Consider the following 22,161-nt stretch of genomic DNA (forward strand, 5'->3'; position numbering starts at 1 on the left):
CAGTCAGACAGGTGTTATTGACGGGTTTGTTTTATCCAGACATCGAGTCCTTCCCAAGGACCTGAGATGCCAGAATTTTATTGTCAATGGTTATAGATATCGTTGCAGAATATAGGCTGTTCCCAGTAAAGCTGCTTTTTGTAATTGGCTGATGGTGATTTCTGGGACCCCTATGGTGTTGAGGTGCTCTTCAAGGTCTTTTGGAACTGCACCCAGGGCGCCAATTACCACTGGGATTATTTTGGTCTTCTTCTGCCACAGCCTTTCAATTTCAATTTGTAGATCTTTGTATTTGGTGATTTTTTCTATTTCTTTTTCTTCTATTCTGCTATCCCCTGGTATTGCTATGTCGATTATTTTGACTTGTCTTTCTTTCTTTCATCATCATCATCATCATCATCATTATTATTATTATTATTATTATTATTATTATTATTAATTTGATTTCTATACCGCCCTTCCAAAAATGGCTCAGGGTGGTTTACACAGAGAAATAGTATATAAATAAGATGGATCCCTGTCCCCAAAGGGCTCACAATCTAAAAAGAAACATAAGATAGACACCAGCAACAGTCACTGGAGGTGCTGTGCTGGGGGTGGATAGGGCCAGTTACTCTCCCCCTGCTAAATAAAGAGAATCACCACATTAAAAAGGTGCCTCTTTGCCAAGTTAGCTTGGGGATAAGAAGACCCCTAGGGCTGGATCAAACTAATGCCCCGCTAGTCCAGAATTGTGTTTCCTACAGTACTTAGCCAAGTGCCTCTGGAAAGCATACAAGAAGTAAGGCATGAAGATGATAGCCTCAGACTGTCTCTTTGTTTTTCCACTGCATCTGGCCTTCAGAGTACAGGGGGCATGGAGCTTCTTAGTTCATCATGGCTAATAGTAGAGCATCCAAATCTCAGCCCCAGAAACTAATTTCACTGTCCATGCTCAGCCCTCAAATCCTTAATTCAAACCACTGCACCAGAAACTAGATTGCTTTTTTCACAGATGACTTAAACAGCATCTCTGAGTATCTCATGTGTTATTGTGTCCATACAAGAACATTTGTAATTCAGGAGAGGGATTGCATCTCAGTAGCAGAACATCTACTTTATATGCAAAAGGTCCCCAGTCCAATCCCTGTCATTTCCAGAAGGACCCCTGCTTGAAACCCTGGAGGACTGTGGTCAGTCAGTATAGATGATCTTGAACTAGACAGACCCAGCACCAGCTCCTTGCCATTTGCCCCTTGAGGTGAATGGCAATGATCTGCCCTTTCCACTTTAAGGTCTCACTCTCTGGCTGGGCAGGAACTGGTGCTGATGCCATCCACTCCGTTGCTGGCCCGATTCCCTGCCTTACTGGTCCAGGTGCCACTTCTCCTGTCCCTCACTGCTGCTGCGGCACAGCATTGCTGCTAGCTGCTTGTACAGTGTGAAGTGGTGTGGAGTGTGCCTCTGGCAGCACCAGCCGGCCCCTTCGAGTCTGCACTGCTGCGCCACACCAACAATCCCCCTCTCTCTTTGTCCCGCTGTCTCTTTCCTACAGCACAAAACTTGTCTACCCACTTGCGGGATAGCAAATGTTTTAGAAATTGATGTCCACAAGCCCCACCCAAATATGACTACTAATTCTACTACTACTACTACTACCACTACTACCACCACTAACAACAACAGCAACAACAACATAAATATATTAGAAGTTGGCCATGTGTAGTATACCATGAAGTTATTTTAATTGTGTCCTTGGAATAGATCTAAAGGATAACTGTGCATGAAAGAACAACCATGCAAATGACTAGATAATTGTGAAGCTACAGAATGTCCATGTGAGACTGAAGATAAGGAATCTGTAAATTGGCATTCTTAACATGTGAGTATGTTGTGTACCAAGAACAATGCTGTTAAATAAAGGCAAGAAGAGTTAGTGCCATCTGCTGTCAATAAGCAGGAACTATATATTGTAATAAGGGGCTGAAAAGCAGTCAGTTACAAAGATTTTTGCTTCTTTTCTCACATACTTTTTACCTTTTAGTATGTGTGACATAGATTTCTGTGTAATGTTTATCTAAAACGTCTTTCGCTTGTCTATCCCTGTAATGTATAATGCAGCATTATTTTTTATTGGTTATTCTATGGTTATCTCAGAATGGTGGACTATACTCATTGTATGTGTAGGATGATATGAGCTAGATTCGGGTTGGTTATTTGACCGGTAAAAAAATAATATGTTTAACAATTGAATATTGGACAAACATTTTAAAGTGTTTTTAGGAATAACAGAAACATTAATTTTCAATAGTGAGATATTTATACTAACTGTAAAAACATATCAGTTAACTATAATTGCAAAATGGTTGATATTAAATGCTATAAATTGTTTAAAAAATTGTAACAGTGTTGAGTTAGCATAAAACTTATGGATATTCAACCATTTTCAGTTCTTATTCTGAAGCACCAGGATCCAGATGAACAGTCTTTAAAAAATCAAATTAAATAGAAATAAAGCAATTTTGAGAGAGAGAAAGGGATACATGTTCAGCAAGGCTAAGTACTGTAGATAGTTCCATGAATACTGTGTTCCTGTTCGTGCTTTAAGTTGCCAGATCCACAGGTTAATTTTTACTTAGGTGATAAACCTGGGCCCACCCACAATAATCTGCAGAATATTAACATTTCCCTCCACATCACAAACTAGATGTCAGGGAAGAGCCTAGCACTTTGGTTACAATTCTTTGCATGCTAACTAGGGAGAAAGTTCTATTGAAATTAATGAGACTTGCTTCTGCATCGTGTTGATGCATAGGACTGGGCCTGCAGATCATGTGAGCTTCACCTGCAGTCTAAACTAGTACAGCCCAGACACAGATTTACTACTTCAGTAAGAATGAGGACTCATTTTCTGCCCTCAAAGACTATTTTACACTGGTCAAATGGTAGGTAAGCAATAAACTAATATCTCGACAGTAACTAACCAGTCAATTTACTGGTTTCCCAACTCAATTTTTGATGATATAGGTTAATATATTAGACATGCTGGGCATGGAAGATGATGAATTCAGAGATGTTCAGGCTGCTTCAAGACCACTTCATGAAAAACTCAGTATAGATGAGTTGATTTTTTACAGAACATTTCAAGTACTATTCTAGATATCCTGCTGGTCTGTTATATCCTTTGGATGTTTATTTGAACCTTAGCTTTGTACTTCAATACCTTATATCGGCTTTCTCTCTTGTTTTATTAATTCAACACTTCCTTGGTTTCTGCATTTCTTTGCTTCTTTGTTTCTGCCAGCTCCAGTCTGTACCTGTCATGTGCTGTGTATGAGCACTATGACATCAGAAATAAGTTGCTCACTTTTTTGGATCAAAGATGTCTTGTACACAGTGGATATTGTGTGCTATTACATCAAGAACAGTGCAGATCTCAGATATTCCTGGCTACTTCACTCCAGCTTGTCCCCTGAATGTCCTGTTGCTTCTTTCCCCCGCCTTGTTAGTTGCTTTATACTGTGTGATTATCTCTGTCAGGATGTAGCCAAGGGGAAACTGCAGGAGGCCAGTGTACGTGGATTTAATTTGAGGGAATATGCAAGGAGCTGGCCTATTCCCTGGTCCATTTTCTCTTCCCTGCCCTTGCTGGTGTTAGACTGATTTGAAAACAAGGACCTCTGACAGTCTTGCACTCCTGCTTCAAGCCTCCTATGGATGATTTTCATTTTTTAAAAAAAATTAGGAGGAAGAATTGCAAAACTGCCCATAAAATGTAGTTTGGCCCCAATTTCCTTGTGTTTCTTTCAAAGAAAAACAAGTTGTTCTAGTAAGAAATAATTAGCCTACTTCCCTTTCTCTGTCTCTACAACTGGACTAAATTTGGTTCAAATTGAGGTTCACAAGCTAGATCTCTTGCACCTCAAATGCTCACACATCTACCATCTTCGATTGGGGGGGGGGGAATGACATCATTCCAAACTATGCCACTGAGGTGTTGCTATGTGTCACTCACTACAACTGTACAAAATTTGGTCCAAATCCATTAGACAGTCCTCAGTTTAGTGCATTTGTGCCTCAAAAATCCACGTCTGCCATCTTGACATCATCACAAACTATGACATTGAGGTTTCCCCATGTGCCCCTATAGTTGTAGCAAATTTGGTTCAAATCGGTTAAGTGGTTTACAAGTTAGTCCACTTGCACCTCAAAAATTTACATGTCCGCCATCCTGAATCAGGGCAGATGACATCATCACAGGCTATGCCATTGATGTGTCCCTGTGTGTCACTCAGTACAACTGTACCTAATTTGGTTCCAGTTGGTTAGACAGTCCACAAGTTAGCCCATGTGGCTCAAACATTCACACATCTGCCATCTTGGGTTTTGGGTAGATGACATCATCACAAACTATGCCATTAAGGTTTCCCCATGTGCCCCTACAGCTGTAGCAAATTTGGTTCAAATTGGTTAGGCAGTTCACAAGTTAGCCCATTTGTGCCTCAAAAATTTATGCATCATCTTGAATCAGGGTGGATGACACCATCACAGGCTATGCCATTGAGGTGTCCCTGTGTGTAACTCTGCAACTGTACCAAATTTGGTTTAAATTGGTTAGATAGTCCACAAATTAGCCTGCTTGTGCCTCAGATGTTCACATGGCTGCCATCTTGAATTGGAATGGATGACATCATCACACACCATGCAGTTATGGTATCCCTATGTGTAGCCAGAGGTTGCAGCTTCAAATCCCCACTGGTATGTTTCCCAGTCTATGGGAAACACCTGTATTGGGCAGCAGCGATATAGGAAGAGGCTGAAAGGCATCATCTCATACTATGTGGGAGATGGCAATGGTAAACCCCTCCTGTATTCTACCAAAGAAAAACCACAGGGCTCTGTGGTTGCCAGGAGTCAACATCAACATGATGGCACACTTTACCTTTATGTGTCCCTACAGCTGTAGCAAATTTGGTTCAAATCAGTTAGGCGGTTCACAAGTTAGCCTTCTTGCGCCTCAAAAGTTTATGCATCCACCATCTTGGATTGGGGTGGATGACATTACACAGTACACCGTTGAGGTATCGCTATGTGTCCCTACAACTGTACCCAATCTGGTTAAAATTGACCCAGAAGTTGCAAAGTTGATGGGGGGGGGACACATGGACACACACACAGAATGCTGGGTGATTTCATAAGCCTACTGGAAAGTAGGCTAAACAAGTTGTTCTAATAATAACTAATCAGCCTACTCTCCTTTCTCTGCCTCTACAATTGGACTAAATTTGATTCAAATTGAGGTCCACAAGCTAGATCTCTTGAACCTCAAATGTTCATGTGTCTGCCATCTTGGATTGGGGTGGATGACATCATTACAAACTATGCCATTATGGTGTCCCTGTGTGTCACTCACTACAACTGTACCAAATTGGGTCCAAATTGATTAGATAGTCCTCAAGTTAGTGCATTTGCACCTCAAATATTCACACATCCACCATCTTGAATCAGGGTGGCTGACATCATCAAAAATGAAGGCATTGAGATTTCCCCATGTGCCCCTACAGCTGTAGCAAATTTGGTTCAAATCGGTTAAGTGGTTCATAAGTTAGCCCACATGCACCTTAAAAGTTTACACGTCTGCCATATTGAATCGGAGTGGATGACATCATCACAAACTATGTGGTTGAGGTGTCCCTATGTGTCTCTACAGCTGTAGCAAATTTGGTTCAAATTGGTTGGGCAGTTCACAAATTAGCCCACTTGCACCTCAAAAGTTTACATGCCTGCAATCTTGAATCAGGGTGGATGACATCATCACAAACTATGCCATTGAGGTGTCCCTGTGTGTCACTCACTACACCTAATTTGGTTCAAATTGATTAGACAGTCCACAAATTAGCCTACTTGCACCTCAGATGTTCACATGGCCACCATCTTGAACTGGAGTGGAAGACATCATCACACACCATGCCATTTGGGTGTGTTGTTTACGTGTCTACTATCTTGGATTGGGGTGGATGTTGTCATCACAAACTATGCCGTTGAGGTGTCCCTATGTGTCCCTACAACTGTACCCAATTTGGTTCATATTGCTCCATGCATTGCGGTTGATAGTGGGGGACACATGGACACAGACACAGAATGCTGGGTGATCTCATAAGCTTACTGGAAAGTAGCCTAAAAATGGCCTGAAATAACTGGTGTTGGCCTGATTCATACATAATGACAAAGAGGAGGTCCCTTCACCTCCAGTTCCCAAACTGGAACGTATGAACCAGTTCATACGTTCCGGTTTGGGAAAACATGCATTGGACTTGTGGTTCCAAGTTATGTATGACTTGGGCCATTATCTCTGTACTGGAACTTTCATGGTAGCTAATTTGGAAGATCAGGTTGATATTCCTACCTATTTTCTCTGATGTTCCTAACGTGCAAAATGCATGTTTTTAAAACTTTCTTTCAGAATTCAAGTTGAATTTGAGTGCAAGGGGGAATGTCCCCCTCAAAGTTGTAGCAACCTCAGGGATCCACCAATTTAAAGCTGAACCTAGCCAACAAATCCGGCCTGTGCTTACCCTCAACTATATTGTTCTTCATAAGTCTTCTAGCACTGTGTCTTCCTGTGTCCTGTATATGTCACCTCATTGCATATGCGTACACCAATAAATTTAATATAATCCCATTAAAGGATATACATTTTTCTAAATGCTCACTTGTATTCTTATATAAGTTAGTGTAAACAAGGCAATATAGTCTGTAGGCAGTAAAGTTCAGCAATAGGGCCCAGGGTTTTCAAACGTATTGTCCTGGTGTGCCTCCAGAAGTGATGCAGAACAACATTTTCTTGTTTCATGTAACAATCGATGCAAAGACTGGGAGTTTCATTTGCTGTTGATGTCCATACATCAACCCTCTTTGGGGACCTTTGTTGAACAGCGTATAGAAATATCCAACGTATTCACATTCGTATCATTCACATCATAAATGTGGACCACCTCTTCCTATAGGAACCTACTGCTGAGTCCTGTTCAACAACAAAGGCTCTGTTGATTGTCTGAGGCACAGCAGGTGGCAGACAGGGCCATCTCAACTGCAATGTGGAATGTCCACCCCCCAAAAAGTGCACAACATGTCCACCTTATTGGGCAGGCTCCAGACTAAGTTAGTCATGACTGATGACCATTGTAATTGATGAGACTTACTTAGTCATGACTAACTTGCCTCATACATTTCAATGTTCTCATAAATTTTAATGCCTGATTTCAATATTCCTTAGTCATCACTCACTGGATGTTGCCCATTGTTAGCCACAAGCTGGAAAACTAAGACTTTGCTTTTGGGGAAAATCTTTGGGTTCACATAATATGGTTTTCTTGCTGTCCTGATTGATTTTGTTCTTTTATTTATTCGGTTTTGTTCTGATTGATTGATTGATTGTTTCAAATGTTGTCATTGTAAGTTGCCTAGATTGTTTCCCCACAGAATGGTGTGTGTGTGTGTGTTGTCTATCTATCTATCTATCTATCTATCTATCTATCTATCTATCTATCGTTATAAAACAAACAAATACATGTTTATTCTTCTGCATGATGATTGACTCACTCAGACAGCATGAGACAGACTCAATTTAAGCATCATGTATGAAAAATCTGGCATATTGGGCCAAGACAATGAACAGCGTAGGAAGAGGCTGGGTCTGTTTTGTGTTTGAATATTCACTTGCCCTAAGGGGAAGGGAAGGCTTATGATGGTTTCCTACTGCAAGGCTGGCACAAGCTGATACTTGCCAAACACCTCATAATCTTGTGTTTTTTGTGTTTGAAAGAGACTGAAGATATTAAGAATTCCATAATTCTCTGGTGCCTTTCCCACTTCTTAAACGGGTTCATCATTATGATGGTGTCATGATCATTTCTCTTAATGGCTTCTTGGGGTGCTCATGTCTTCCCAGCAGCTGAGAATAATTCTCTGCAGTTACCACAATAAAAGATGATGTTCTCATGTCTCCCAGTGCAATTAGTTGTTTCTCTAGCTGAATGTAGCTGAAATTCTTGTTTAACATTGTTTGCAGGATGACTAGGCACGTTTGCCAAAAAGTTCAAGTTCTTGGCACCCTTGAAACAAATCTCTAGAATCTTTCAGAGACCTCAGGGTGTTTGGTTCAAAACAAACTTGTAACTGCCTCTGGAAGCAAGTGCAGTAGGTGCATGCTTGACAGATATAAGTGGAGCAGATGTTTGCTTTTTATTCAGAGCACCACAGCATTAATTAGAACAACACTTGAAGCTTCAGCATGTTTTGTTCTTCTGGCGATCTGGATGATTACTGTGTTTTCTTTACAACTTGTTGCGTATCTGAGATATTTTCACCTACCTGAGGCATTAGGCCATTACTCTGAAGTCCCTAGGTGCACTGAAGATCAGTCTGAAGAAGAAGCTCAAGGCAAACAAGCATTGTTTTGTTAACTGAAGAGAAGAGAATCAGTCTGAAAAGAAAACTGAAATGGTGTACCTGCTGTTTGTTAAAACTAATGTAATATACTGCATGCACAAAGGACATATCCAAGTGCCAGCTCTCCACTGGCCTCCAGTCCTCTGGCAAGCAGGACACCCAGCACCACACAGATCTCCTTATCAGAGGTGTCATTTTCACTGCCATTTTTGAGAAGGCAAGACACAGTAGGAAGTCTTTCTGAGCAACAAGAGAGGGCTCCCACTGTTTCTTACCATCTCCATGTCGCAATGCACATGACAGAAGACCAGCTTCTTGCCTAAGCCTTGTGCCAGAAAAGGATCTGAGGGAAGAGAAGGGATTCATGGTGAACACAAATAATGGCTGGCTAGTGAGCTAAGCCTAAATTTGTGGATCTCTGCTCTTAACATTTGAAAAGAAAGGCTGTGTGGACTGTGTGGCCAAACTAGGGATGTGCACGAACCTGTTTGGAGGCCCTTTTACAGGCCTCTGAACAGGTTCGAACACTGGCCGGTTCAAAGGTTCGACGGCAGGGGTGCGTCTGCCTTTAAGGGTGGGGGAGGATGCACTCGCCTTCCCACCCGCATTTCTTCCGCCAGCGCTTGGTTTCCTAAACGTCCATTGGGGCAGCAGTGTACCTCCCTGCTGCTCTGTTGCTCCCTTTACCAGAAGTAACCATAAGTACTCGATGCATATGGTGACTGTGCACGCACATGTTATGCTCACGCGTGACGTGCATGACATGTGCGTGTGCAGACGTGCGCAGGCGCATTGAGTATTTCTGGTTACTTCTGGTAAAGAGGGCAATGGGGCAGCAGGGAGGTATGCTGCCACCCCGATGGACTTTTAGGAAACTGAGCACCGCAGGGGAAATGTGGGGTGTGTGTGTAAGCGCTTCCTCCCCTGCCCTTAAAAGCAGACACACACACACACCCCGCCGTCAAACCAGGCCCCGCCGGTTCCATGCACATCCCTATGACAAACTTTGTCTAGCATAGTACTGAGATCTGCTTCTCTGCCAGTCTGGGGTTTTCGTAGGCAGCTTCTTTCAGGTGTACATTTGTTTAAGACCTTGGGGTAGAGATCCCTGAAGCTTGCTTCTCCAAGAGGTTAGGTCCCTGTTCCTCCCTTGCTGTGTGACTCAACAAGAAAAAAGAGGGAAGGGTTACACAGAAGTGTTGTTCCCAGAGACAGGTTAACCTGCTCCCTGGACCACTCCTTTCTCCAGTTCAGCAAACAAAACTGCAGGAAGAAATGGCAATGGCCTAATCATGGAGGTGGGCTATCAGCTGCAGGCAAAGTGGACTGAAATTTTCTATTGACAGAGCCTTCAGGAAACCAAGCACCACTTTTAGACCAAGTGAAAAACATGTGGACATGACATTCCCGAACAGGGTCTGTGAACCTCTCTGTTATGTGTAGTCCCTCAGTTAAACTGTGGTACTTGCTGTGGTTTGTTCTTGTGTAGAATGTTTGCGGTTAATGCAGCAGACTTTATAAAATGATGAAGTTCATCATTATAAAATGATGAAGTTCATCAGTGGAGACTGAAGTGTAGAACAAAGGAAGTTTAACATTATACAACTCCTACTACAACCAAACTCAACAGGACTGCTGCCGATTTCAATTCTCTGCTACTGTTCCCCAAAACATCTCCCTCATTCATTCCCTCACAGAACACTTTGATCTTTGTTATCACTGCATCTTCCCTTTAACCCTCATCTGGAGTCATGATATTTTACACATGAATAGAACTTCCTACTCCCAAGTACTCCCATTATTTATACTGAATCCCCCCCCCAACATTTTCAGGCCATAGAACTGACAATAATTTAACATTTCACTCCTGGGGAGAGCAGCGGTGACCACCACATCCCAAGCATAGTGCCCTCCTCACTACTACACTACTCACTGAGAATGTGAGCTTTAGCAAATAAAACTAAAAATTTCAAACCCCACACTAATGAGAAATCTATAGTTTAAGAGCTCTGTTCTCAGCAGTTCAGATGAAAGGAAACACTGTGACTGACCTAAAGACAATCTGGGAGCTCACTGCGTGAATTTTTCAGGCTAGTCACCCACAATCACCACATCTTGTGCTTGGTTTCTTGTCAGCTATCCTGGTCACAAACCTCCTGGGTATACACAATTCTAATGTCTTCAGTCCATCAAAGCCAAATACAGATAGCAGGGCTTCTCTTTGTGAATGTGTTTGCATCGCTGGGGGTATGTCTGGCTTGTTGTGTTTCATAGTGCCTGCACAAGTCAGTCCTTTGCTCAGGAGAGCCTCTGCCATCTATACACTGGGATGCGGCGGGAGCTATCCCTCACCACAGTTCTCTGAGGGCAGGTTCAGCTGAATATTGCCCTGCACACACAAGAACATCAGGTCTGTGGCAAGAATGCACTTGCCCATATGTAATTGGTGGATGCTCCGATGTACTCTTGGCACATCCTTTAATCATGTGAGAGTGATTCTCATCTGAATCACCTGTCTAATTGCACTTTAGGAAGTGGCCTCAAGTGTTGTTCCATGGCTGAACACATTGCTGTACAACTTGCAGGTTTACTTGTCTTTGTTGCAGTCCTCCAACTTTTCCCCCAAGGTCAACATCTCCTTTCAGTGTGTAGGATGTTTCTGCATCACAGCACCACCATAATTTAAAACTGTACTTCTTTGGCTTGCTAGGAATGTGTTGCCAGAAGGGACAGCATCTCAGAAACCTCACAACTGCTCATCAACTGATGGTCTGACCCAGGGATGTAACTGTGCGGCAGCTTCTGCACAAACAAGGTTCAGATACCTGTAATGGTTGCCCATCTCTTGCTCTAGGTGCCCATCTCTGTGTGTGAGCGGGCTGGAAGCAGCCTGGCTCACACACAAGCAGCAAGCCCAAGTTAAGGGAGTGCTCAATCTCTTAACCTCAGGTAACAGCTGAGCTAAAAAGCCAGGCTAGGCGGCTCTGGCCTCTCGGGATCAGGCCCGATCCCGGAGGTTCTCACGCACAACCTAACTCAGGCTAGAAATAGCCTCTATGTGTTGATTGTGGGTGACTGGCCTGTAGAATGCACCCCAGATTGCCTTTAGGCGCGCACAATGTGTCCTTTCGGCTGAAATGCTGAAAATTGAGAAGTTGAAGTATGGATCCTTATTAATGTAGGGTTTGAAATGTGCATTTTTCTTTGCTAACAACTCACATTCTCAGTGGTTCATACATGACACAGGGCACCATGCCTGGGATGTGGGGGTCACTGCTGCACTATCCTGGAGTAGCCTGCAAAAGTTGGGAGATATCCAATGTAACCCATGGGACTACTTGGGAGTAGGAAATCCTTCTTGTGTGCAGGAAACCATGACTCTCATAGTTTTATGAGAAAATATTCTTTTTATAAAACACTTGAATGATAGTGATTGGTAGCAGAATCAGTTTAGTTAGAAGAAAATACATTTCCACAAGATGTGGTGATAACCACTAGATTAATTCACTTTGTATGGGGATTAGGCAGCCTCAAGAGGACAGATCTATACATGGCTATTAGCCATTACAACCAAAGCAGGCTGTGTACATTTTCATACCAGTTACTTGGGGGCAAACACTAAAGAAGGGCTTCCCCTGCTTATCCACATCTGAGACATCTGGTTGGTGACCATGGGTGTTCGGGGGTGGGGCGCAAGGGGAGGCAATGCCACCCTTCCCAATTGAGCCAGTTTTATTGAATTGGAGCTTATTCCCAGTAATTTGGTATAGGGTTGCAGACTTTGCCCCGCCCTCTGAAAAAGTCCTGCTGGCCACTATTGAAAACAGGATGCTCAACTAGATGCTAACTAGATACTCCTGCAAACTGGGCAAAGAGGCACCTTTTACCATGGTGATTCTCTTTATTTAGCAGGGGGAGAGTAACTGGCCCTATCCACCCCCAGCACAGCACCTCCAGTGACTGTTGCTGGTGTCAATCATGTTTCTTTTTAGAATGTGAGCCATTTGGGGACAGGGTTCCAACTTATTTGTTATTTCTCTGTGTAAACCATCCTGAGCCATTTTTGGAAGGGCGGTACAGAAATAGAATTAATAATAATAATAATAATAATAATAATAATAATAATAATAATAATAGATGGACCTTTGGTTTGATCCAGCTGGCAATTTCCTGTGTTCTCATCTTGTGACTTGAATTTATGAACTGTGCAGTTAAAGAATAATGTGCTAGCAATATTAATTAGCTGGGTGAGCTTGCTGTAAATAAGGAGTCTGCGTCTGTGTTCAGTAAATAATATTTATGAAACTGAACTCTCCAAGAGCTTGGCATTTATAGGTCATAGGCTTGAACTGGCAAGAACATCCTGAGTTGTCCTGAGGCCAACAGGACACAAATCATTACCACAGTCCTAAATTCAGGCCTCATTGAAAGAATGACACTGATACCCTCATACAATCTTTGCTATATGTTTTGAATCACTACTGGTGGCAAGAAATTCTAAACAAGATCTATATTTCTGATTCCTATTTCATCTTTGCCAACAAACAAACAAACAAACAAACAGGGAAAGTATGGTGCTACTTCAGGACTCTCTTTGCAAAGAGCACACATAAACACAGCTTACCCACAAAACACTATTCCCAGTAGTTGTGCAGTGCATGATGGGATTTCAATGCATTCTGGGAAATATCCTTCATGGTGACCTTCTAAGATGTTACCACCAGATGAGAAACATGTCTGCCACAAAAAGGTGAAATTGCGTTGTGAGTTACCTGAAGACATTCTCCAAACTCCTCTAGGTGATTTAGCGATCTTCCAGGTTGACAGTTTTTAATTAAATCCAGTAAAATCCACTGGCCCAACTGAAGATCCTGTTATCCTCATGTTTAAAAGACAAAAACTAACTGGAGTTAGAGGACAGTACACGACAGCCTTGGGAAATCAGAGAATCCTTTGAATTTCCTCTTTAACAGATTGCTTTATTCAGAGACACCCTTTGGACCAGGTGGAAGTCTCACACCATCTGGGGCCCCCCAAATTCCCCCAAGAATGGCCTGGCTTTCGGGCCGGGGTGACCGCCCGGTGGTGCCGTGTGCCTGCACTGTGCCTGGTGGCCAAGTGTGTAACTGTGCTGAGGGCAGGCTGTGGGTGGGCTGAAGCCAGACTGCGGCCCACCCAATATCCTCTCGTGTGCCACCGCCACACTGAGGGCCACACTGAGGGCGGCAGCAGTAGTGGACCTAGTCCTGGGCTGGTGTGGTTGAGCAGCAGGAGCAGCCTGAGTTGCTTCTCTGCCTGGCCACAGCAGGCTGCACACCTGCCCAGACATACAGCACATGCCTGTGCAGCCCCTGCCTCTGCTGCCTGTACCCACCAAAGCAGTGGTGTTCCCACTTTGGGCTGATTCCTGCTGCTGCTTTCCAGTTCCAGCCTCCAACAAGTGGGGAGGAATGCCACCAGTTTGGCAGGCGGGGGGTGGGGGCGGGAGGGGGAAGGAATGCAGAGGTGATGAGAACTAGCCCCAGGGAGTCGGGAGGAATGCTGCTGGCTGCTGCTTCAATGGGCAGCAGGAGAAAGGCTGTGCTGCCCTGTGCACACAGTACAATGACTGCTGGGGGACAGGGATGGAGGAGTTCCTCTGAGGCATGTTTTCCCTCCCTACTCAGAGGTGCACCTAGGTAATTTTGGAGCCTGGACCTAAAGGATTTTGGAGCCCTCCCCCCTGTAAATTAAGCATCATCATGCTCGGCCAGGCAAGCACACCACCTAGGACAGGCCCTATGGAGGAGCTGGAGCGCCTCTGTCCCCACTCGCTGAAGCGGCAGCATTCCTCCCACTCGGGGTGTGTTGTCTTCTATTCAGAATCTTTTGAAGTATGTTTGGACATTTGTCCCAAGGGGGATCTTGTAGAGCAGGGCTGCTCAACATTGGCCCTCCTACAGACGTTGGCCTACAACTAATTCCTGGCTATTGGCCACAGTGGCTGGGGATTATGGGAGTTGTAGTCTGGTGGGCCTATGTTGAGAAGGCCTGCTGTAGAGGGTGGGGGGGGGCAGGGGAGGTCAAGAGAAAAAGGGAGGGGAAGGAGAAAGTGGAGCTGTTGCTGAATACACTTTTAGTTAAGTCAGCTTAAGATTTCTGTGTGTGTGTGAGAGAGAGAGAGAGAGAGGGAAGCAGCTATAAAACAGGCTGTTTCTCACCGTTGCCACGCCCCGCCCCCCCCGCCCCCGTTGGTGCACCTAGGTAATTTTGGATCCTGGACCTAAAGGCCTTTGGAGGGACCCTCTCCCCTGCAAATTAAGCATCATTATGCTCGGCCAGCTGACCACACTACCCGGGACAGACTAAACAGGATTTGGGGGCCCCCAGGGGCTGTGGAGGCCCTGGACTTCAGCCCCGGAGTCCAGGGGTAAGGACACCTCTGCCCTGCACCCTGCCTGCTGAAAAGTTTCTTCCTTCCATGTGTTTCTTGTGTTATGTTTAAGTTTCCCCTCTCCCTGCCTTTGCTGGGGCTAGTCCCGTCCTGCTCCTGGGTTTCAGACAGAGAGGAGAGCGGCAGGATTGCCCAGGCAAAATGTGCTAGCTGAAGGTCAGTGGTAAGCATTTTATTCAGCTTTCCTTCTAAAAAATATCCCCCCCACCCCGCAAAAGTCCCAACCTTTTCCTGAGCATATTCTGGTGTGAAAAGTAGTACTTCCAGTTAATTTAAGTGGCAGGATTGTCCATGCAAACTGTGGTATCTACAGGACAGTGGGAAGTAACTTATTCAGAATTTCTTCTAAAAATACCAAAAGTTCTAACCTTTTCCTAAGTATATTGTGGTGTGATCTAATTTAAGTGGCAGGATTGAATCTGTGCTTGTCACTGCTATTTAAATATTGGCAGAAACCATGATGGTAAATGCCACTATTTTCACAAAACTTGGGGATTGCAGTATTCATGGTGTCTGTGGTATGATATAATAGTATCATACAAGGATATAATGGTATGATATGATACATGTTTTATTTTGTGGCACCCCACCTCCCAAAGGCCTTTAGGTGTAAACTCCAAAATTACCTAGGTGCACCTCTGGCTTTACTTGCCTTGGACATACATAGAATTTATGCCCATTGAAGAATGTTCTTTGCCGAATTCTTGCTCAAAATGCAAACAAACTGGAAAATTGCAAAATATATCTTAATATTTCCTGCCCAGTGGGCTCACTTCCTAGATGAACCAGGAAGGAAATTACGAGATCTGCTAGGCAGCTTGCTTAGGCAGACAAATAAGGAAAACAACTCCTGACCCTCAACAAAAGGGCATTTTTAAAAGATTACAACATGAGCAAACTGTTGTTCAGGATGAGCTAGTACATTATATCTAGCTGGCTTTCATTTATATAATTTGGGATTATATATACCAAGTATGATGTTTTTGTGCTACGCAGCCCCACACAGTTTATATAAAATACCATAACATATAAGATACCCTTTGTCAGACGGCCCTACTGCATTTATTTAAAAGTACATTTTATTATGAAGAGGCTAGCCTGAGAGATCGATTTGAAATTAGTAGACATGACTCTAGCTATGTGTAGCTTATGTGGGCCTAAGTGAATAACTGAACTCATTGTCACTACCAGGGCTAGCCGAGGTAAGGCGAAGCACTAGGATTGCTCCCGATCCTGCTGCTCTTCCCCCGGGTAGCCCTGCTTTTCTATGTGGGCTAAAAGTGAGATAGGAGGATGAGTGTGTGCCTCCTACTCACTTCTGGGCCATGTGGATGCTCGGGCCATGTGGTAACTCCTCCCAGGTTCCTGGCAGCCATCTTTGCCATAGAGCCAGGTTAAAGGAACAGTCCAGCAGTAGGAACTTTCCCAATGCACCACACTGCCTGCCCAGTGCAGACCTATTGTCTGGGCATTTGGGTGATGGGGCCGTGTTTGGACTCCGATCATGTGGGGGAAGGTAAGTAGGCTCCTGCCTTCTTTCACAGCACTGTGTGAATGACCCTAATATTTCTCATCCTCAGTTTCCCATGTATAAAATCAAAATAATTGTACCCTACTAAATAGGTCCCTATGTGGTCATAGTGACATCTATTTAGCTTCTATTTTTATAAAAGTACTTCACATACATTATTTTAGCAATTCTTACAACAATCCTGTAGGGTAGGCCAGGTCTTATCCTCATATTACAGAGGTGGAGAGAGAATGACTTGTCTAAAGCCATCCAGTTAGTTTAGGATTGAACTGAGATTTGAACTGGGGCTTCCTGATTCATAGCTAATGCTCTTCACCACTGTATATACTGATAGGATTATGCCTAACTTATACTTTTAATTTCAGTGGGACTGCTCTGAGTAATTTTCCTCATTGTGTTAGCTACTAACTTTAAATTTTAATTAAATATTGGTACACATTGGCTGAATATCTCCAGCTACAGGCAAGTTTATTTGTCTTTATTTTAATTTTGTATCCTAGCTGTAAAACTCAGAAAGTAGAGATATTCGCTTACATCAAAATGCTTGGGCCTATTGGGTAAACCCTTGAATCCATTGTAATGGATGGAATACACCAGGTTTTTTTCAATTCACATATTTTTATACATGGACATCATTTAAAAATTAAGATTGGATATGATAGTATTGGTATATGATAAAATGCCATCTATAGGCTACTTATGGCTAAGACAATGGTTCCCAAACTGAGAGCCTCCAGATGTTGCTAAACTACAGCTCCCATCATCCCCAGTTACAATAAATTGAAGCTGGGACTGATGGAATTGTAGTTCATCAACATCTGGGGGCTCCCAGATTGGGAGCCACTGGGCTAAGTCATTAATGTAACTGAGGCATCCCAAAAAGAGGTTGTTATTAGGAGTGTGCATGGACCATGGTCTGAGCTGTGGTCCAAGTTTGAACGGGTCTGTGGTCCGGCGAACTAGGTTGGTGTGGCCAGCCATGGACTGGTCTGGTGGTTTGAGGCAGTGCCAGAGGGATGACAAGCAACACCTACAAAAGTAAAGGCGTAGGTCCTTACCAGCATGACCACCACTCCAGGCATGCATGGAGGCCAGGTGAGTGATGGAGCCATGCCGCCACACAAAGGCTGTTGAGGGAGTGCCACAGCAGCAGGAAGTTGCCTGGTGTAGCAGTCACACTGGTAAGGATCTACACCTTTACTTTTAAAGGTTTTGTTCAGCATCCTTCCCTGTGTCACCTCAAGCTGCTGGACCGGTTTGTGGTTCAGCTGAACCAGACCAGACCAGTTTACCAGACCATGGATTGGTCCAAATACAGACCACGGCTCAGACCGTGGTCCATGCACTGTGCACACCCCTAGTTGTTTTGTATTAAACTTGATCAGTAGTTGCAGACATTCATAACTTCTGCACTGATTATCATCGCAGGAACATTTGGTACTTCCTGTGATCTGTCAGTCCAAAGCAAAACCACCTGGCAACTCCAAAAGCCCTAGTACCTCACAACATGCTAAATCATTGTAAACTGCTTAGAGAGCTTCAGCTATAGAGCGGAATATAAATGTAAGTGCTATTGCTATTGCTAACATTATCAGGGAAGGGAAAAAAATAATGCAGGCTGCACTAGCAAAAAATGAGGTAGTTGCAGTGTTATTCTGAAAGAAAGCTTGAATATAATAAATATTAAACATTCATATTAAACCATGGTATCTTGCCTGAGAATCACTGATGATTCTGTGGGAGGCACATGCAAGAATAGGGTTCTGTGCCCCTAAGGAATATTTAAATGGTCATTGCTCACAAAGGCAGTATGTAAAGCTGCCTCTTCAAACTTTGCTCTCTTTTGCTTTAAAGATTGCTAACCTCTGATGAATCCTGTGCTAAAAATATCCGCTTCCTTTCTATAGCTTCAGTGAAAAGCTACTGTATCTCTGAGTGGTGCCTTCTGAACTCAGGTGATGCACAAAATCTTTTATTAAACCAGAAGCTTTTGAGTTGGATTGTGCACCATTTCTGTACCCTTCTGAAAATTGTCAGTTATCACACAGTCCCCCATACAATTGGCTTCTGGTTTAAAATGACTTGTGATGGAGAAACAATTTTTAGATGTATTTTTATTTTCATACTATTTATACATTCAAAATTGACACCAAGGTTATTCTGAAAGCATGCTAGATTAGTGGCATCCGAGGAAATAAGTAAGTGGAGGCTATCTCACACCATTGTACCTACAATCATAACATACTTCTTTCCAGATTTAAATGCTCTATCAAGTAGTAGCAATCATTAAGATACTTCACAATCCTGGTGGGTAGTAATCAACCTCGTGTGTCTTTAGTAATTAACAGATAACTTGGCAGCACCAGTTTCAAGGCTAACTTCACTATTGGCTAGTCCAAAACCTGCAAGTGAGTGACATTAGACATCCCCCTCCCATCTTTTAGATCAGTGTTTCTCAACCACCGGTCCCTGGACCGCTGCCGGTCCCCGAAGGCTTGAGTGCCGGTCCCTGACTGGGAGTCAACCCCCCCCCCCAACTGAAATCAAGGCACTCACTTCCTCAATTTTGCACATGGCATGGAAGAGGAAGAGTATCACGGAGGCATGGGACCCTTCTTGTGCCTTGCCTTCATGTGCTGCTGAGATCTTCCTACAGCTATCTTATTCCCTATCTTTACAGCTTCAAACTGTATGCGGTGCGGGGGCATGGAGGAAAAAGTATGGCAGTGGGCGCCACTTGAAGGGCTGCTGGTTCTTGCATGCTCATTATTTGCAGCCAAAGGTTGGTTGATTGAAACCCAGCTGCCTGTTGTAGTCAAGGCGCCTTGAGAGGGAACGCTGTTTCCCTCTTGCATCAGTGGGGCTTGCTTGTATGTTGTTTTCATTGGCCCCATGTAGCTTTTGAATTTTTCTAATGGCCCAACATACCCTCTCCACTGAGTAATCAGAAGCACCTCCACCCCCACCCCGCACATACTGAAGACATACTGGAGACAAATTTGTTCACCCAGGCTTTTAGATTCAGGGGTTCTCAACCTTGGGTACCCAGACATTGGTGGACTTCTACTCCCATAATCCCCAGCCATAATGGCCAAATGCCATTGTTGTTGGGGGTTATGGGAGTTTAACTGAGAGACCCAAGGTTAAGAACCCCTAATATTCCATGTTTGCAAAAGATTCCAAATTTAATTATTTTAATGCTTATATTATTTTCATTCTAAACTGCCCAGAGATGCATGTTTGGGGCAGTATAGAAGTCTGATAGAGAGATAGATAGACAGACTTGAAACCCCTTTACTAACTGCTGGTCCGGGAAACTGCGCATGAAGAATGTAGCGGTCCTTGAAACTCTGCACGAAGAATTTAGCGGTCCTTGACTCCAAAAAGTTTGAGAAACACTGTTTTAGATGACCGCCATATCCAACAGGAGCCTCTAATTTGATTTAAAGGATTTAATGATTGCTTTCAGATTTTCTCCAGACTTAAAGCAAGAGGGAGTTTCAAGAGGCCCGCAATGCCTGAAATCTCCTTCCAGAAAATATCCACGTGGGCATATGTTTGTATCAAATCCTGTGCCAGGAATCTACATGGTTTCCTTTCAAGTATAATTCCTTTAAAACCCTGGTCACGGGGACAAAATTGCAAAACATCTGATGTTGGTTACTAAGTGGCTAATGATACATTCCCATGAATTAGTACAAGTGACAGGGTTTGGGGGAGTTTTTTGTCTCCTCATAACTGTATATCTTGTGCTTTAATTCAAGGTCTGTCAAACAATAATGGTAGCATTCCTTCTGATTTACTATTTCTCTGTAAATTATTTGACATTTCCTAGCATGCTTCAATTATTATGTTTCTTTCTCTCTGTTGAAGAAAGAAATGCATCTGTTAACTTTCTTAACATCTTGATAAAAAGCTGTGCAGTAAATAGAAAAATCCATTAAATATGATGTCCATATAATCTAAAACAGAATCTATGTGTCTTTTCTGGCATTTGTTTTATTTATTTGGATATTTCTGTCTTGCCTTTCTGCCCTATATTTCAGACACACAAGGTATCATACATCATCTGGATAAAATAAACAGTGGCTGACATTCAGGTTAACCCTTTGCTAATGCACCAAGGTTTTCAGTTGCCCAAGAAGGGAGCTGATTTTCAGTTATCTCCCCTTAGCTCTTCAGCTGTCTGCTTCCTGAAACCATGTCCCTGGTGCTTTCCAGAAGGGAACTTAAAATTGCTTCGCTACGTATGGACCTGATGTGCATTCATATGATCTGGGTTTCGAAACCTTCTTGCAAGGTGCCGTTCAAGTAGCCACAGCCTGTATTCGGATCTTATCTTGACATTTCAGGTATAAAGCATTGTACGTGTGTGATAAAATAGTAGCTGATTTTTTTTAGTGTTTTTTTAGAACAGTTTGCAGGCTTGCTGGGTTTACTCAGAAATAAATAATTTAATTCAGTGGGCTTCCTCTCAAGTAAGAGTGCATAGGATTGCAGCTGTACTTTCCCCTCTGTGCCTTTTAGAGGCATGTGTGTCTGCATCTTTGTGTGTTTATGATTATTGTTTTTATTATTTATTTATTTATTTGAAACATTTAATATACTGCCCACTCCAAAGACTCTGGGCAGTACACAAAAACATGCAGAACAAGGCAACATTAAAAATTACATTCTAAATTAAAAACTAAAGTAACTAACAAAAAAGAAAAGAAAAACCAAATAGGTAAACTACAGGGCAAAAGCCTGGGGGAAAAGAAAAGTCCTTAATAGAGATTTAAAAACCAGTAAGGAAGGGCTAAACTAATCTGAACAAGAAGAGAGATCCAAAGAAGTGAGGCAGCAACTGAAAGAGTCCTTTCACAGGTCCTAGCGCCCCGAACCTCTCGGAAATCAGGGACCGACAAAAGGGCCATCTGAGATGATCTAACCAGCCAGGATATAACTGGATGGGAGAGGCACGTCTGTAGGTAGACAGGCGCCAAACCCCGCAAGGCTTTGAAGGTCAAAACCAGGACCTTAAATTGAACTCAGAAGCAAATAGGCAACCAGTGTAATGACTGTAGGTGAAGTGTTACACTGTCATATTTTCTGGCACCCATGAGTAGGTGAGCCGCTACATTCTGGACTCGTTGTAGCTTCCCGATCATTCTCAAAGCTAACCCTAGATAGAGAGCGTTAGAATAATCTAAGCGGGAGATAACAAGGGCATGGGTCACTGTCATTAATGCCTGCCGATCAAGATAATTGGCGAATCAGATGAAGCTGGGCAAAAGCACTTCTGGCCGCAGCCTCTACCTGCTGTTCATGCAGGAGACACAAGTCCAAAAGGACCCCCAGATCACGAACAAGCTTCTTTGGGGGCAGCACCCCATCTAAAACAAGGTTCACATCCAGCTGTTGGCTGGTATGAAGGCTGAGTAAAAGTAGTTCAGTCTTAGTGGGATTCAGTCTGAGCTTGTTTTGATTCATCCAGATCCTAACAGCTTCCAGGCATCGAGTAAGCACAGAAACAGAATCCCCAGAATGGTCTGGGATGGCAATATACAGCTGAGTATCATCCACATATTGATGAAATCTCACCCCAAACTGGGAGATGACCTGGCCCAGCAGCTTTATATAGATGTTAAACAGGATAGGGGCAAGAACCGAACCTTGGGGAACTCCATAAAGGAGTGGCCATGGGTCAGAGCATCTGTCCTCAACGCATAGCGACTGGACACACCCGCTAAGGTAAGAACGGAACCACTGTAAAACAGTGCCCCTG

General features: G+C 43.4%; 1 long non-coding RNA gene across 1 annotated transcript; it reads left to right on the plus strand.

Moving 5' to 3' along the window:
• Positions 1–13,120: 13,120 nt before the first annotated feature.
• On the plus strand, positions 13,121–20,356 carry LOC128349094 (uncharacterized). The gene is made up of 3 exons (XR_008318551.1): positions 13,121–13,180; positions 14,916–15,026; positions 19,864–20,356. It is a non-coding gene; the product is annotated as an uncharacterized LOC128349094 (long non-coding RNA).
• Positions 20,357–22,161: the final 1,805 nt, after the last annotated feature.

Source organism: Hemicordylus capensis, chromosome 3 (assembly GCF_027244095.1).
Source record: "Hemicordylus capensis ecotype Gifberg chromosome 3, rHemCap1.1.pri, whole genome shotgun sequence".
NCBI lineage: Eukaryota > Metazoa > Chordata > Lepidosauria > Squamata > Cordylidae > Hemicordylus > Hemicordylus capensis.